This window comes from Microcebus murinus, chromosome 16, assembly GCF_040939455.1.
Source record: "Microcebus murinus isolate Inina chromosome 16, M.murinus_Inina_mat1.0, whole genome shotgun sequence".
Classification (NCBI taxonomy): Eukaryota; Metazoa; Chordata; class Mammalia; order Primates; family Cheirogaleidae; genus Microcebus; species Microcebus murinus.
The window spans coordinates 50,068,960-50,082,319 of NC_134119.1; the positions used below are offsets into that span (position 1 = coordinate 50,068,960).

At 41.6% G+C, this 13,360-nt stretch overlaps 1 non-coding gene across 1 annotated transcript; it reads left to right on the forward strand.

Moving 5' to 3' along the window:
- The first annotated feature begins 4,650 nt into the window (after nt 1-4,650).
- On the forward strand, nt 4,651-4,754 carry LOC142861534 (small nucleolar RNA U13). Its single transcript, XR_012912760.1, has one exon. It is a non-coding gene; the product is annotated as a small nucleolar RNA U13 (small nucleolar RNA).
- The last annotated feature ends 8,606 nt before the right edge of the window (nt 4,755-13,360 follow it).

The following is a 13,360-nucleotide window of genomic DNA, read 5'->3' on the forward strand; positions in this document are numbered from 1 at the left end:
CTGGATCCTGTTACTAAACAAAATAAAGCGTGCAGGTGTAGACTCACACGTTTGTGTATTTGATTAATCACAGAAGTGCCCCTGTAGTACTGTGTGGAAAGGATACTTACTGTCCACAAATAGTGATAGATCGATTGGGTAGTCATGTGGAAAAAGGTGAATTTTGATGTCTGTCTCATATCATACACAAAGGTCAATTCTAGATAGATGGTAGATCTAAAAATGAAAAATAAATGGTAAAGATTCTAGAAGAAAACATAGCACAATGTTGGACAAAGATTTCTTAAATAAGATACAAATAGTACTAATCATTTCACAAAATATTGGTCACTTTGACTACATTAAAATTAAAAACTCTTGCCCATCAAATGACCCTATTAAGAGAGTGAAAAAGAAGATCACAGAGCAGGAGTAGGTGTTTGCAGTATGTCTGTCTGACTTTAAATTTAGGATCTTTAAGATGGATAGCACTCCTTCAATGATGAGGAGAGACAAAAGAGAAAAATAAAGATTTTATTTATACAGCGTGCCTGGCCGCCACACACACAGAAGTCAGGAAGTGCATAGAGAGAGAAAGAGAGGGAGAGAGGGGCCCCTGGGCCAGCAACTTCGTTGCGTCCAAGGCATTGCCCAGACAGGGTTCTTGTGGGGGGTCTTAACTGGGGGATTTAGAGCAAGCAGGCATGAGTCCCAGGGGTCCTGCTGTGACTGAGAGGCGGTAACTGTGTCGGGTCTGCGCAGGCTGTGCAGGATGTGGGGGCCGCAGGTCCAGTCCAGTAGGTTGTATCTGGCTGCCCCACAGGGATGTGGTCACCAGGAGGAAGTTGTATAAGGCAGGTACCCAGTTGTCCACATTGAGAACTGGGGGCGTAGAATTGGAGACTGTGTTAGGGGTGACTGAGCCCTGCCCTGGTACGAAACAGTTAAACTTGTATTCAAATGGATCCCGAGACAACATAAAAGTATAAGAATTTACTACACAGATAAAAAGGCATGCCCAAGGGTGGCGCGTGCCTGTAGTCCCAGCTACTCGGGAGGCTGAGGCAGTAGGATTGCTTGAGCCCAGGAGTTTGAGGTTGCTGTGAGCTAGGCTGACGCCACGGCACTCACTCTAGCCTAGGCAACACAGTGAGACTCTGTCTCAAAAAAAAAAAAAAAAAAAAAAAGGCATGCCCAGAATATATAAAGAACCACTGAAAATCAGTAAGGGAAAGACAGGCAATCCAGTTGAAAAATAGAAAATATACACACACACATCCCTTGAATGGGCACTTTATAAAAAAGGATATCCTAATGGCCAATAAACATATGAAAAGATGCACATTACTTATCAATCAAATGCAAATTAAAATCATAATGAGATACCAGTATACATCCACTGGAATGGTTAAAATTCAAAAAATTGACATTTCTAAGTGTTGGCAAGGATGTGGAACTCACATACACTACTGGAAAATTATTTGGCAGTATCTACTAAATCTAAACACACTTACAACCCAGTAAGTCCATGGGTAGCTGTATACCCAACAGAGATGTGTATATGTTTGCTGAAAGACAAGTACATGAATGTTCATAGAATTCCCATGATCGTTTGATTTATTCAGTTGGTTACCTTTGATCAGGCACAGTGGTTCACACCTGTAATTCTAGCAATTTGAGAGGCCAAGGCAGGAGGATTGCTTCAGACCAGGAGTTTGAGGCCAGCTTGGGCAACATAGCAAGACCCCCATGTCTACCCCCAAAATTTTTGGTTATCTTTAAGCCTTGGTTCATGGCTCAAAACTGTTATGCAAACTGAGATTATCATTTTACTTTGTAGTTTTATTTTTAAACTTTCTACCTGTTACTTATTAAATTTCTGCAGAAGTACAACTACTAACAGAATAATGCTGGCCCAGCACTTTGAGACGATAGCTATTGCCTATGGAACAGACAAAATTGAACTTATAAATGGACTCCAAGCAGACCTAGCCTGAGAGCCACTCCCTCCAAACCTCTTTGGTTGCTCAAACATGAATAAAAGGGTTTTGACAGTGACACTTAGTCACCAATCACTTCCTTCCAACAGGAGACCAGACCAGATCAAACCAGGACACGTTCATCCTGGCGCAGAGAGACAATCAAAGCCCAACTGCAGGATGATTGGTCAGCGATGCTTTCAGAGAAAGATCTTGATCAAAAGAGGGAAATGTGAAAGTTGTTGGAATCAAAATGTAGTCACCTGTGTTAGAAACTGACAAATAGAGCCAGGAAAGGCCATGAAGCCACAGTTCTCATACACAAATGCCCAATAACAAGAAGTATCAGAAAAGACTGCAAAAACTACAACCTTGCACCAAAAAAATACTTTTGTGAGAGTGTCTGCCCAGGAACTGCCTGTCCAGCCTTGGACTGGCATCATCCTTGTTATTAATCTTTGTAGCCAAGGAAAAATAACTCAAAACAACTATGTGATCCACCTCATTTTTCCTTTAAAACTCTTTGTCTTCCTTTACTTCCCTAAATACACATATAATTTACTATGGAACATGTATTCCCATTGCAATGCCTGTTCCTGAATAAACAATTTTCTTTTAGAGATTCTCTCTCTGTTTTTTATTTAGGTTGACAAAAGGTTGAATTTGGCCCCCGTTTAGCCCCCTTACTCTCTCTCTCTCTCTCATGTACATACACCCTCTCTTGCCCTTCAGCTTTCTGCCATGGGATCAGGCAGCAAGAAGTCCCTGGCCAGATGAGGGCCCCTTGACCCCCCTTGACTTTCCAGCCTCCAGAACCGTATGAAATAAATCTCTGTTCTTTATAAATTACCCAGTCTCAGGTACCCTGTTATAGCAGCACAGAATGAACTAAGACAACATAAAGATACATTAAGACAGAGACTGAGAGGTTGTCACAGAAGGTTCTAAGGAAGGAAAGTCTGAAGGATGTATCTCCAGCTGAGATGAAGGGGTCCCGCCTGAAGGACATGAGAGGCAGGAAGCAAGCAGCAAAGCAAGAGGGAGGGAGCTCTCGTGCAGAACACGAGGAAGCAATGACTGCATAAAGCAACAACAATAATTTCATTTCTCCTGGATTAAAAAGAGATAGAATTAAATATATGACAACCTATAAATCAAGAAGGAGTAATGGAGTCATGTTCTAGGTTGAATACTCAAAGGATCTGTGTTTTTGGTAGGAGAATGAGGAATTATTAAATTTATTCTTTTACTTTTTTACAGATTCATTAATATTGATGTACAACAAAGTGCACATATTAAAAGTGTACAGTTTGATCAATTTTGACATACGTATACACTTGTGACACTGTCCCATCATCAAGATAATGAACAGCTCCAAAGATTCCACCCGAAAAGATTCCCTGTCCCCTTGTCATGCCTCCCTCCTGCCTTTCCTTGGATGTCCAGCCCCAGACAGCCACCTCTCTGCTTACTGTTACTATAGCTTAGTTTGCATTTTCTATTTTATGAAAATGGAATCACACAATATATTTTCTTTTTTGTCTGTCTTCTTTAATCAGTATAATTATTATGCAGTTTATCCATGTTGTTGTGTGTGTTAATTACTCGTGCCTTTTTATTGGTGAGGGCGATTCCATTGTATGGATAAACCAAAATTTGCTTATGCATTCACTTGTTGTTGGACATAGGTGGTTTCCAGTATTTTGCTATTACAAATAAACTTCTTGGTCAAGTACGTGTACTTGAACACACATGTATAAGTGTTTGTATGGAAATGTGCTTTCATTTCTCTTGGGTAAATAAATGCCTTGGAATAGGGTGGTTGGATCATATGATAGGTGTATGATTCACTTCTTAAGAAGCTGCCAATTTTTTTCCGATATGCCTATACCGTTTGTACATTTCCACTAGCAGTATATAGGAGTTCCAGGTTTTCTGCCTTCTGTGCAAAATATGGTATGGTCAGTCTTTCTAATTTTAGCCATTCTAGTGAGTGTGTAATGGCATCTCATTGTAACTTGAAAGTGCATTTCCCCAATAGCCAGTTGTTGAGCATCTTTTCCATCAGCCATTCATATATATTCTTTGATGAAGTGTATGCTCATATCTTTTGCCATTTTTTCTTTTGTGCCATTGCCACACTTGTAGACTAAGTATTTTTATTTTGGCCATTTTAGGCAATTTGAAAGTCTGTCCTTTGTGCATTTAAAAAATACTTGTTTTAAGACATAACTCAATACCATAAAATTCACCCTTTTAAAGTGTACGATTCAGTGCTTTTAGTATATTCACAAAGTTGGGCCACCATCAACCCTATCTAATTTAAGAATGTTTTTATTACCCCCAAAATAAACCCCATACCCATTAGTAGTCTTATAGCCACCCCACCTCACCCTGCCCCAGCCCCTGAAAAATGCTAATCTACTTTGTGTCTTTATGGATTTTCCTATTCTGGACATTTCTTATCAATGGAATCACATGATATGTGGCCTTTGGTGTCTGGCTTCTCCCAGTTAGCATCATGTTTTCAGGGGCCATCCCTGGTGCAGTGTGAATCAGCACTTCATCCCTTTTTATGTTTAAATACTGTTCTATTGTATGGATGGGCCAAATTTTGTTTATTCATTCATCAATTGACAGACATTTCAGTAATTTCCACTTTTTGGCTATTATAAATAATGCTGCGATGAAGATCCTTTTGTAGTTCATAAGCGTGATGATTGGGTTTTCACGCGCATGCGTGAGATGTGCCTCCCTCAAACCTTGTTACGACATCGGCACATTACCCGTCTGACGTGAAAAAAAAAAATAATGCTGCGATGAAGTTGTGTACAAGTTTTTTTTTTTTTTTTTTTTTGAGACAGAGTCTCGCTTTGTTGCCCAGGCTAGAGTGAGTGCCGTGGCGTCAGCCTAGCTCACAGCAACCTCAAATTCCTGGGCTCAAGCGATCCTCCTGCCTCAGCCTCCCAAGTAAAGTAGCTGGGACTACAGGCATGCGCCACCATGCCCGGCTAATTTTTATATATATATATCAGTTGGCCAATTAATTTCTTTCTATTTATAGTAGAGACGGGGTCTCGCTCTTGCTCAGGCTGGTTTTGAACTCCTGACCTTGAGCAATCCGCCCGCCTCAGCCTCCCAGAATGCTAGGATTACAGGCGTGAGCCACCGCGCCTGGCTTGTGTACAAGTTTTTATGCAGACATATGTTTTCAGTTTTCTTACATATATGTACCCAAGAGTACAGTTGCTGGGTTGCCCATTTTTTGATTGGATTGCTTATTTTTATATTGTAAGAGTTCTTTATGTATTCTAAGTGTAAATCATTTGTTGGATACATATTTTTGCAAGTATTCTCTCCCAGTCTATGGCTTGTGTTTTATTTTATTTAACAAGGTCTTTTGAAGAGCAGAAGTGTTTCATTTTGATAAAGTCCAATTTACCAATATTTTTTTACTTCAGGCTTTTTCTGTCCTGCTTAAGAAATCTTTGCCTAGCCCAGTGTCATTGGGATTTTATCCTGTGTTTTCTTACATAGGTTTTAAAATTTTGCTGTTACATTTTTTTAGGAGAAGGAAAGAGGAGTTTATTAATTGACAACAAATGAGGAGGTTGGCAGACTCCAGTCTCAAAGTGCCAACGTCCTGCCTCTGAGCAAAGTACAGAGCTTTTAAATGGTCTTATTAATACCATAGTCCCATTTTTGGCTAAGACAGTCTCTTGACCTCTGCACGGGCAATTCCCTTTAGCCATCTCTTGTGGCACAAAGAACAAAGGACACTCCCCTGCCCCTCACAACCTCTGGCCTGAGGCAGGGATGTAGGTTTTAGTTTTCAAAAAAAGAGAGAGGGTTTCGAAGACACAGAAAACACTTTTACCCTTTTTCAGGCCATTTTCTCTGGCACATATTCCCCACTGTCAATTTTACCCTTCCACATCTATGGGAGGAGGGGCGATGGAGTCATCAATCTACTTCCTGCTGAATTGGGGCGATGTTTTAGATGGAAGGTGCAGACCATCAGGTGGAAGAGGACACAAGCAATAACCACAGCTGTGAGGACTGACGAGGTGAAATGGGCACACGGTGTGGCCTTGCACACAATGGCCCATATAGGCTGGGTTAGAGAGGAAACATGGGAGTTAATTTTTGTAGGAAGTGATGGTTGAAGTTTATTTTGTGGATACAGCTACCCAGTTGCCTTGGCAGCAATTCTTTTTTTCCTCTAGTTTTATTGAAATTGTGTATTTTTTCAGTGTACAATGTGATGTTTTGATATATGTATACATTGTGAAATGATTACCACAATCAAGCTAATTAACATAACCATCACCTCACATAGTTACTGACTGTGTGTGTGTTGTGAGAACATTTAGGATCTCGTTTCTTAGCACATTTCAAGTACACAATACAGTATTGTTAACTACAGTCACCATGCTGTACATTAGATCTCTAGAAATTATTTGTCCTGCATAACTGAAACTTTGTACCCTTTGACTAACGAACATCTGCCTCCTCCCCACCCCAACACTGCTCAGCCCCTGGTAACACCATGCTGCTCTCTGCTTCTGTGAGTTTCACTATTTTATATTCCACTATAAGTAAAATCATGCAGTATTTGCCTTTCTGCGCCTGATTTGTTTCACTTAGTGTAATGTCCTGCAGAGTCATCCATGTTGTTGCAAAAGACAGGATTTCCTTCTTTTTAAAGGCTGGACAATACTTAGGCTAATGCCATATCTTGGTTATTGTGAATAATGCTGCAATGAACATGTGAGTGCAGACAGCTCTCTGAGTTACTGATTTCATTTCCTTTGGATATATACCCAGCAGGGATTGCTGGATCTTATGGTAGTTCTATTTTTAATTTTTTGAGGAACCACTATTTTGTTTTCCATAATGGCTGTACCAGCAGCAATTTTTTAAAAGATACTCTTTTCCCCCATTGAATTGTCTTTGCACTTCCATTGAAAAATCAATTGGTCAAATAAATGTGGGCCCAATTTCTGTACTCCCTAGTCTTTTTTCCCTTTTTCTTTGCGTGTCTACCTTTATGCCAACAGAAATACTGCAGCTTTAAACACTCACAATGAGGTGACATAAATCCTCCAACTCGGTTCTTCTTTTTCAAAAATTTGTTCAAATTCTAGGACTTTGCATTTTTATATATGTTTTAGAATAGGCTTGACAATTTCTACAAGTTTTTATTTGTAGATTTTGGTTGGGATAGCATTGAATCAGTAAGTCAATTTGGGAAAGATTGACATTTTAACAATATTAAGTCTTCCAACCCATGAGCATAGTATATTTCTCCTATTTAGTGTTTCTAAATTTCCCTCAGCAATGTTTTATAATTTTCAATGTGTAGATTTTGTATATCTTTTGTCAAACGTATGACTAACTTAATATTTTATATTTTGGTGCTATCGTAAATGGTATTGTTTGTTAAATTGGACTTTCTGGTGGTTCATTGCTAGTATATAAAAATACAATGCAGGTTTTAGAAAATTTTAACCTTCTATCCTGAAACATTCCTAAACTTAAACTTATTTATCAGCTATAGTAGCTCTTTTTTCTTTTTGTATTTTCCTTAAGATTGTATATCTAGGCCGGGCGCTGTGGCTCACGCCTGTAATCCTAGCTCTTGGGAGGCCGAGGCGGGCGGATTGCTCAAGGTCAGGAGTTCGAAACCAGCCTGAGCAAGAGCGAGACCCCGTCTCTACTATAAATAGAAAGAAATTAATTGGCCAACCGATATATATATATAAAAAAAAATTAGCCGGGCATGGTGGCGCATGCCTGTAGTCCCAGCTACCCGGGAGGCTGAGGCAGAAGGATCACTCGAGCCCAGGAGTTTGAGGTTGCTGTGAGCTAGGCTGACGCCACGGCACTCACTCTAGCCTGGGCAACAAAGCGAGACTCTGTCTCAAATAAAAAAAAAAAAAAAAAAAAAAAAAAAAAGATTGTATATCTAGATGATCACATCACCTGAAAAGTTTTTTGTTTGTTTTCTTGAGACAGTCTTGCTCTGTCCCCCAGGCTGGAGTATAGTGGCGTAGTTATAGCTCACTGCAGCCTCCGACTCCTGGGCTCCAATGACCCTCCTGCCTCAGCCTCCCCAGTAGCTGGGACTACAGTGCTGTGCCACCACACCTGGCTAATTTTTCTATTTTTTTATAGAGACGGGGTCTCACTCTTGCTCAGGCTGGTCTTGAACTCCTGGCCTCGAGCAATCCTGTTTTCAACCTCCCGAAGTGCTGAGATTACAGGTGTGAGCCACCGCAGCCAACCCTGAAAAGTTTTTTAAATTTCCCTTTCCAATATGGATGGCCTTTGTATCTTGCCTTACTACTGCAGTACCTCCGGTGCAATGTTGAATGGAATTGGTGAGAACAGACATCCTTGTCTTCTTCCTGATCTTAGAAGTCTTTCACCATTAATTATGACATCAGTAGTAAGGATTTTAAAATTTTTTATTTTGTTCATGTATTTTTTTTAGAGACAGGATCTCGCTGTGTTTCTTAGGCTGGAGTGCAGTGGCCTGATCACAGCTCACTGCAGCCTCAAATTCCTGGGCATAAGCGATCCTCCCATCTCAGCCTCCTGAGTAGCTCAGACTACATGCAAATATTTTTACTTTTTGTAGAGATGGGATCTTGCTATGATGCCCAGGCTGGTCTCAAACTCCTGGCCTCAATTGATCGTCCTGCCTTGGCCTCTCAAAGTGCTGGGACTATCGGCATGAGCCTAGCCAATTGTAGGTTTTTAATAAATGCCCCTTATCTAACTGAGAAATTTTCCTTCTATTCCTATTTTGCAAATGTTTTTAATTACAAATTAGATACTGAAGTTTGTCAAAGATTTTTCTGCATCTGCTGAGATGATTATTTGGTCTTTCTTTTTTATCCTATTTATGTAGTGAATCGTATTGATTTATTTTCCAATGTTAAACCAAACTTGCACTCTCAGAATAAACCCTATTTGGTCATGAGGTATTGTCATTTTTATGTATTGTTAGATTCAATTTGCTAAGATTGTGTTAAGAATTTTTACATCTATGTTCATGAATGATATTGATCTGTAGCTTTTTTTCTTGTAATTTCATTGTCTGTTCTACATGCAAAGATAATCCTGACCTTATAGAATGAATTGGGGAGTGTTCCCTCTTCCGTTTGCTGGAAAAGTTTGTGTGAAATTGGTATTATTTCTTTCTTATGTGTCTGGCAGATTTTACCAGTGAAGCCATCTGGACATTAAGTTTTTGTTGTGTGAGCTATTCAGGTTATATTTTTTTTCTTGAGTGAGCTTTGGGAGCTTGTGTGTTAGAATTTGTCCATTTCATATAAGTTGTCAGATCTATTAGTGTACAGTTGTTCATAATATTTCATTATTATCTATTTAACATTATTATCTATTTAACATGCGTAGGTTCTGTAATGGTGTTTCCTCTTTCACTCTTGATATTGATAATTTTTATCATATTATTTATTCTTGCTAGAGGCTTATCAATTTTTTTTTTTTGAGACAGTCTCACTCTGTCACCCCAGGTAGAGTGCAGTGGCATCATCATAGCTCACTGCAACCTCAAACTCCTGGGCTCAAGTGATCCTCCTGCCTCAGCCTCTCAAGCAGCTGGAACTACAGACACACAGCACCACGCCTGGCTAATTTTTCTATTTTTGGTATAGGTGGGGGTCTCACTCTTGCTCAGGCTGGTCTTGAACTCCTGACCTCAAGCAATCCTCCTGCCCCAGCCTCCCAGAGTGCTAGGATTACAGGCATGAGCCACTGCGCCCAGCCAAGGCTTATCACTTATTGATTTCACCAAAGGTTCAGTTTTGGCTTCATTAAATTTCTCTATTATTTTTCCATATTCTATTTAACTGATTTCTGCTCTTATATGTATCATTTATTTTCTTCTGCTTATTTTGTATTTTATTTGTGCTTTTTTGTAGTTTTTGAAGGTAGAAGCTAGGTTATTGATTTGATGTCTTTCTTATATTCTAATATAAGCATTTAATGTTTTAACTGCATAACTCACATAGCGATACATTAGTTTTCATTTTACTATTTATTTATTTATTTATATATTTTTTGAGACAGAGTCCTACTCTATTGCCTAGGCTAGAGTGCCGTGGCATCAGCCTAGCTCACAGCAACCTCAAACTCCTCTGCCTTTTAGTTGGAGTCTTTAGACCATTTGTATTTAATCTGATTATTGATATCGTTGGTTTTAATGTGCTGTCTTGCTATATTTGTTTTCCACTTGTTCTTTCTTTCTTACTATTTTCTTCTTTTCTGCCTCCTTTTGAATCAATTGAGTATTATTTTATGATTCCATTTTATCTCCTTTACTTGTTTATAAGCTATATCTCTTTGTTTCAATGGTTTCTTTAGGGTTTACAATAAAGTTGACCCTTTGTACCCATGGCTTCCACATTTATGGATTCAACCAGCTGAGGATGGAAAATATTCAGGGAGAAGGAATGGATGGTTGCTTCTGTGTTGAATATGTACAGACTATTTTTTTGTTCAATATTCCCTAAATGTTGCAGTATAACAACTATTTACATATCATTTACATTGTAATTAGGCATTGGAAGGATGTGCATAGGTTATATGCAAATACTCTGCCATGTTATCTGAAGGGCCCTGGCACCAATGCCCCATGGATACTGAGGGACAACTGTATTCATCTTTAACTTATCACAGTCTACCTTCAAGTAATGTCATACCACTTCATGTATGGTATAAATACTGCAAAACAATATACTTCCATTCCCGCCCCACCTCCACCTCCACCCCCACCCCCACCATGCCTGCCTTTAGGCTTTTTGTCATACATTTTACATATCTCTGTATCTACAGCCAGAAGGATAAAGGAGGTTTTAACAATGGGTGTTATTAATACAATTAATAAATTTGACCAATGGGCTTCTGTAGCACTCTGAGTCCAACAACTGTGGAACATAACATTATTTTCAAAGGCAGATGAAACAGTTTCAATAAGTGACTATATATTAGGCCATAAAGCAAATATCAACATATTCCTAATTGCTGAAATAATAGAACCCATGTTGTTTGACTGTAGTGCAGCCAGTCCCGATCTCCTGAGTGAGAAGAGGCCCGTGTTGCCAGGTCCAGGCACAGCCTCCATCTTGGCTTCCATGGCTCCTCTGCTCACACACCTGTTTTGCCACGGGAAAAGGGTGCTGACATCCACCTGCACTGCATGCTGTCAACATGGCCATGCAGTGCCTGCTCCACGGGGGACACTGGAGCATGACAGCCCTCCTCCCACTCTGCAGTTCCCCTCGGCTCACCCACACGCCTACACGCCACCACCTTTCTCCCTGATCTTCCTTCCAAACTTGCTCCTTCCAGGTTCTCACCAACCAGCCAAACAATTAGGCCTGCCCAGAAGTCCATGTCTAGCCTTACTCAAGGCTCCTTCTCCCTCTACACGAAACAGTCGCACAAGCTCACTGATCCAAGTCGTGCCCTAAGGGAGGCTTCCTTCTCTGCATGCTGCTCTCGGGCCACCCGAGTGTGTCTGCAGTGTAGCCTCACTGTTTCACGGTTCCATCCACACTCAGCCGACTCATCTGAGACTCTGAGACCAGACACCAGATTATTCTTCTTTGCCAGCTGGGGTCTGGCCCATGTGTGGCCGACTGGGTCAGCCGTGACACAGATTTGGACAGATTCCACTTGTCACTCGGCCTCCAGCAAGGGGCCCTGGGTGGCATCTGGGGGCCCTGGTATCAGTGTCGGCTCAGGCTCTGACATTGGACACCCAATGGCCCTTGCACAATCTGGGCATTGCCCTATCCCAGTGTGCAGTTGTTCTGCTAAGTGGCTGCCACCCTTCTGGGGGATCAGACTGAGGGAATTACACTTGGTAAACTTGTCATGTTCTTCTCATGGGGACCTGGCCTCCTATCCAGCAACTGGAAAAAGGATAATGATTCTCTACTATGGGGCTGACACAGCCTTCAGTTCACCTACTCTTGATTTTTTTCCTGTTGTTTGGGTCAAATAACGCCCTGGTTGGCTCCCATCAGTCTTGCCCCCTGAGCCACCATGATCTCCTAGGCCCTGCCACAGGTGCTATAGAACAGGGCTGCTGGTTGCCATTTCACACTCACTACTTGCCCACTGCCAGCTGCTATTCTAGAATCGTATCCCCAAGATCATGACCCAGAAGGTTCATTCCCATCGCAGCCTGTCCTGCCACCGACCCCGAGCCCAGAAGACAGCACCACCGAGCTGCGCGCAGGTGCTAGGCAGCCCCCACCAGCACGTGCCTGCCACTGTGTGAGCGCGCCCTGGCGACCGTGAGCTGCTGCATGCCCTAGACCTACGTCATTCATCCGTTCTCGCACGGCCACTGCCACGAGACGGAAAGCGGCACACAGGTGGAAACATTTGAGAGCTCAACCACCTCGCTCCTGACAGCAAGGCATGCTTTCAACAGTGAACAGCGCGCACTTCGCAGAAGGGCTTGTGCTTTCGGACTCAACTCCTCATGCTACGTAACCTCTTCTTTGTGCTGCCACAACAAAACACCTGAGACTGTGTAATTTATAAAAAACAGAAATTTATTTCTGACACTTCTGGAGGCTGAGACGCCTCAGATAAAGGCACCAGCAGGTTCATTGTTTAGTAAGGATCCAGTATTTCCTTCCACAATGGCACCTGGAATGCTGTGTTCTCTCATGGCAGAAGGTGGAGGGGCAAAGGGGACAAACTCCCTCTGCCACACCCTTTTATAAGGACACCGAATCCCATTCATGACAGAGCCCCCTCAATCACCTCCTAAAGGCCACACCTCCCAATACTGTCACATGGGGATGAAGTTTCAACAGGAATTTGGAGGGGACAAAAACATTCAAGCCATAGCAATTACTTAGGGAGGTTTTCATTTGTGACCGGAAGAGAGAGAACCAGCTCTTAACGGGAGACTGTTGGCACCACTTGAACCTATTCAATATTCTGCTAATCTTTCCTGTCAAACAAATCACATTTAAAAAATAACATGGAAGTGGGGTGCAGTGGTGCGCACTTGTAATCCCAGCTACTCGGAAGGCTGAGGCAAGAGCATCACTTGAGCCCAGGGGTTTGAGGCCCGCCTGGACAGTACAACGAGACCCTCATCTCTTTAAAGAAAAAAAAAAAACATGAAAACTGTGGTAGTAGAAACATCCTGAAACACCCACCTCACCAAGCTGTTTCACCCTGACCCCGTCCATTCCCTACCACAACCAGGAAGACCTGTTGATCAAACAAAGCTGAGTGCGTTAGCCTCCTGCGACAAGGACAGCCGGGCGCATTGCCTTGAGGGCCTCTTGGCTGCATCTCGAAAGGGGAAACCTAGAAAAAGGTTTTGGATTTTGACCTTAAAT